A 5,753-nucleotide genomic window follows, 5' to 3' on the forward strand; every position below is an offset into this window, starting at 1 on the left:
CATGAATGAATGCGATGCACCTGTATCGAATAAAACAGATGCAGGTACTGAATTTACGAGGAGTGTACCCATCACAGTAGCAGGCTGGTCTTGAGCTTCGTTCAGATCAACGTGGTTGGCATGAACACGACCATAGGACTTGGCATTGTTGTTGCGGGGCTGGTTGTTACCACGACCAGCTGCTGGAAGGGCCAATTGATTCTGGTTCTGGTTGCATTCCCGAGCACGGTGTCCTGGCTGACCACACCTGAAGCACAGACCATTATTGGGAGTGGGAGCAAGAGCTCGGGGTGGTGGAGCTGGAAGCCTTGGCTGCCTAGTTGGAGCAGCCGGCAGACGAGGTGCAGCATAAGACTGCCTTGGGGCAGGTGCATTTGGATGGTACATGTTGTTCGGGATCCATATCTTACGCTTCTGCGAGGGCGGGCCCGAAGATGAGCCCGTGTCACGATTGCGCCTTTGAGAGCTCTGGTGTTCCTGCAGACCAGTCTCGACATTGATGGCCTTGTTCACCAAGGTGGCGAAATCGGCAAAGTCATGCACTAGAAGTGCGAGCTTGATGTCAGCTTGAAGGCCTTCACGGAACTTCTCCTGTCTGCGTGCATCAGTTGCAATGTCCTCTTCAGCATAGCGAGACAAGTCCAGAAACTCTCGCTGATAAGCTTCAACAGTCTTGTTGCCTTGGGTGAGGTTGCGAAACTCACGCTTCTTCCGGTCCATGACTCCCTGAGGAATGAAGCGGGCACGGAAGGCAGCCTGAAAGTCTGGCCAGGAGATGATTGTCCCAACTGGCAGAGTACGCCTGTGGCTGTCCCACCATTGCGCTGCGGGTCCCTTTAGAAAGAATGAAGCAAAAGTGACATAGCTGGCAGGGGCTACATCAGCAGACTCCATCTCATAGGTGATGTCACGGAGCTAGTCATCAGCATCAAGCGGCTGGGTTGAGCTGCGGTACACACTTGGGTTGAGGCGTATGAAATCCTGCAGAGTGGTTGTGTTTGGATGCTGGTTCATATTGGGGCGAGGAAACTGAGCCATCATGTTTTCCATGAACTGGCGATTCATCTCAAGCTGTTGGATCATACCAGCCATGTACTCAGGCGGTGGTGGGAAGTTGCCACCACGACCACGACCAGCTGGTCTAACCATCCTGCTAATATATAACAGGGGTAGTTCAGTATTGAGAAATTTGCATAGACAAGAGTCATTCATGATGAAACATGCATAATGAAAGGAGCACGACAGATACCACATAGATAGTCGGCATAACTTACAAAAGGGGTCGGACATAAAGTTCAGTACACAGAGTTCAGTACATAGATTAAGTCATCATAGGCGGCACGCAGGCTCGCGAGTGCATCTAAGACTAATGAGCAAGACTACATCAGTCCCAGGAGGTACTGTGAAGGTAGTTGTAACCTGACAGCTGGTAGTGAGGCAACGGATAGTCCTCCATGTCAGTGGCCTGGGGGCCGCGGATACTCTGGTGTAGAACCCGACGCTCAGGTGGCAGAAGAGGACCAAGTGCGGGAGAGTAGCCTCCCACCTCTGGCCATCCGACACCGTGGGGCATCACGGTCCTGGCTGGGTAGACCGCAGAATGCGGCAGCTGTCCAGACCGGACAAAGGGGTGCAACAGCATCAGAGCCCTGTAAAGGTGCTGACGAGTGGTGTACAACTCGTGGCGAAGAGCTCTGTTAGCTCGGTCCAGCCCATCAGCATGCAGAACCAGGCGCTGATGGTGGAAGGGCTCTCGGGTGACGGTGGAGTAGGCGGCAGTGTAGTGTCCCTCCGCACCAACGTCAGATGCGATAGGAATGTGCTTGAAAGGGGAAGTGTCCAATGCCTGATACTCTCCATGAAGACGTGTTAGAGCAGCATGAGCAGCATTGTGGACTGCCATCTCGATGGTCACTCCAACACCATGAGCGGTGTGCAGCACGGTAGTGGACTCATACTCCCGAGAGTAGAGGTGGACGATGGCACGGTACTGCTCCTGGTTAAAGTCCTGGTACTCCTCGTAGACGGTGTACTCAGGGTGCCAGCGATAACCCAGATAGGTCATCATATCAGCTAGCACAGCAGGTGATCCTGAGGCACCAATGGCCGCAGTGTGGCGCACGACCTGCCTCGCGGGTTCCATCTGAAAACAAAGATGTTTCAATGGAGTCAAATGACAACATGGGCACTATTCAAAATGCTATCCTACAGAATAACTATGGCTTATCCAACTTTGGGGTGAACGTGGTGACGGGATCCTAATGTCAGAGTTAGTAAATTCGTTTAACCCGAGTGGAAAAGAGTTCAGAGTCCCAGAGTAAAGGTCGAGGAGTAAAAGATCCTAGTACCACCCGATGGCGACGTGGGCCCATAAGGCACACAGCCAAGTTAGTAAAAGTTTTTGTAATGTCTAGACTCGACTTCGGCCAAGGAGTGTGGAAGGGGGATTCCTACAGGCAGTCGGCTCTGATACCAACTTGTGACGCCCTCGATTCAATCGTACACTAATCATGCACGCAAACGTGTACGATCAAGATCAGGGACTCACGGGAAGATATCACAACACAACTCTAAAACATAAATAAGTCATACAAGCATCATAATACAAGCCAGGGGCCTCGAGGGCTCGAATACAAGTGCTCGTTCATAGACGAGTCAGCGGAAGCAACAATATCTGAGTACAGACATAAGTTAAACAAGTTTGCCTTAAGAAGGCTAGCACAAACTGGGATACAGATCGAAAGAGGCGCAGGCCTCCTGCCTGGGATCCTCCTAAACTACTCCAGGTCGTCGTCAGCGGGCAGCACGTAGTAGTAGGCACCTCCGGTGTAGTAGGGGTCGTCGTCGACGGTGGCGTCTGGCTCCTGGACTCCAGCATCTGGTTGCGACAACCAGAAAGAAAGGAAAGGGGGAAAAGGGGGGGAGAAAGCAACCGTGAGTACTCATCCAAAGTACTCGCAAGCAAGGAACTACACTACATATGCATGGGTATATGTGTAAGGAGGCCATATCAGTGGACTGAACTGCAGAATGCCAGAATAAGAGGGGGGATAGCTAGTCCTATCGAAGACTACGCTTCTGGCAGCCCCCGTCTTGCAGCATGTAGAAGAGAGTAGATTGAAGTCCTCCAAGTAGTATCTCCACTGTAGAATCTCCAAATAGCAACTCCAAGTAACAACTCCAGTAGCATCTCCAGCAGCATCGCAGTAGCATAATCCTACCCGGCGATCCTCTCCTCGTCGCCCTGTAGAAAAGCGATCACCGGGTTGTCTGTGGAACTTGGAAGGGTGTGTTTTATTAAGTATCCGGTTCTAGTTGTCATAAGGTCAAGGTACAACTCCAAGTCGTCCTGTTACCGAAGATCACGGCTATTCGAATAGATTAACTTCCCTGCAGGGGTGCACCAACTTACCCAACACGCTTGATCCCATTTGGCCGGACACACTTTCCTGGGTCAATGCCCGGCCGCGGAAGATCAACACGTCGCAGCCCCACCTAGGCACAACAAAGAGGCCAGCACGCCGGTCTAAACCTAAGCGCGCAGGGGTCTGGGCCCATCGCCCTGAGCACACCTGCACGTTGCGTGGGCGGCCGGAAGCAGACCTAGCCTAGCAGGCGTTCCAGTCCAATCCGGCGCGCGCCGCTCCGTCGCTGACGTCTGAAGTGCTTCGGCTGATACCACAACGTCGGGATACCCATAACTACTCCCACGTAGATGGTTAGTGCGTATAGGCTCGTAGCCAACTCAGATCAAATACCAAGATCTCGTTAAGCGTGTTAAGTATCCGCGAACGCTGAACAGGGCCAGGCCCACCTCTCTCCTAGGCGGTCTCAACCCGCCCTGTCGCTCCGCCACAAAGATCCACACAGAGGGCCGTCGGGACAAAGGTCCTTTCAGCCCCCAATCCGTGAATCACTCGCGGGTACTCTTCGAGCTGACCCGACTTTAGTCACCATCTGTATAGTATGTATGTATGTATAGTATATACTCGTGATCACCTCCCGAGTGATCACGGCCCAATAGTATAGCAAGGCAGACCGACAAGAATGTAGGGCCAATGATGATAAACTAGCATCCTATACTAAGCATTTAGGATTGCAGGTAAGGTATCAACAGGTGTAGCAACAATGTCAGGCTATGCATCAGAATAGGATCAACGGAAAGCAGTAACAGGCTACACTACTCTAATGCAAGCAGTATAGAAGAGAATAGGCGATATCTGGTGATCAAGGGGGGGGCTTGCCTGGTTGCTCTGGCAAGAAGGAGGGGTCGTCAACTCCGTAGTCGAACTGGGCAGCAGCAGCGTCGGTCTCGTAGTCTACCGGAGAGAAGAGGGGGAAGAAACAATGAATACAATGCAAACAAATGCATATCGATGCATGACATGACAAGTAACGATGCTAGGTGTGCCCAATCGCGGTAGTAGGTGATACCGACGAAGGGGGAAAACATCCGGGAAAGTATTCCCGGTGTTTCGCGTTTTCGGACCGGTGAACCGAAGGGGGAAAGTTGCGTGTTCGGTATGCTAGGGGTGTGTGGCGGACGAACGGGCTGCGTATCCGGATTCGTCTCGTCGTTCTGAGCAACTTTCATGTAGAAAGTATTTTCATCTGAGTTACGGATTAAAAGATATGATTTTGTAAAGATTATATTAATTTCTGGAATTTAATTAATTATTTATTTAATTCGAAAATGAATTTATGACGTCAGCATGACATAACAGTGACGTCAGCAGCCAACAGCTCGGTTGACTAGTCAAATTGACATGGGGGACCCACCTGTCATAGACAGTGGGTTAAACAGGGTTCAAACTAATCTAAATTCAGTTATTAAACTACTGGGCCCACCTGTCATTGTCTATTTTAGGTTAACTAAACTAATTTAATTAATTCCTGTTAATTAGGGGGGTGGGCCCCACTGGTCAGTGGCTGGGGGTTGCCAAGTCAGCAGGGTTGACTGGTCAACCCAGTCAACTGGGGACCGTGGGGCCCGTTGGCAGTGACCCTGGTGGTAGCCCCAGGTTAGCCACGTCGGATGCCGGCGCCGGAGTTGGCTTTGGCAAGCCAAAACACGGCGGAGGACGCCGGCGAGCCTCGGGATTCCGCCACGGTGGCCCAAAACGGGTGTGGCTACTCCCGTTCGAAAGCTAATGACGTCGCGCGTCGCATGGGGCTACGGGTTGGTCTTGGGGATGACCGGAACCACGCCGGCGAGCAGCGGAGGCGGCGACTCGTACGGGTGGATGTCGGAGACGGCGGAACAGCGGGCTACGGAGCAAAAGAAGAGGCTAGGCAGGCTCTACGTGCGCGGGCGAGCTAAACGGGCACTGGAGCGGGACCATTTGGTCGCCGGAAGCTCGTCGGCGATGAGCTCCCGCGGTGATGGGTTCGGGCATGTACGAGGCGGCGACTACGAGCACGTTGGGGCGAGGAGAAGAGAGCGGAGAGGAAGGAGAGCTCACCGTGGAGCACACAAGAAGGCTCGGTGGCGGTTTAGGAGCTGCAGGGGCGGCGCCGGAGACGAAGAAGATCGATGACAGTCGGAGAAGGGGACGAAGGGGATCCGATGCTGCAGCGCCTCCGAGCTCCAGCTGAGGCCTCCGGTAGACGAGGAAGGTGACGGAGGCGTCGACGGACACGCAGGCGCGGCGAGGCGGACACTGTGGCCGCGCGATTCATGGCGGCGAGGCCATGGCGGCGCTCGGTTGCGGTGGGGAAGGAGGGGGAGATGGATCTGGAGGGGAGAGGGAGAG

Source organism: Triticum dicoccoides, chromosome 5A (assembly GCF_002162155.2).
Source record: "Triticum dicoccoides isolate Atlit2015 ecotype Zavitan chromosome 5A, WEW_v2.0, whole genome shotgun sequence".
Lineage (NCBI taxonomy): Eukaryota > Viridiplantae > Streptophyta > Magnoliopsida > Poales > Poaceae > Triticum > Triticum dicoccoides.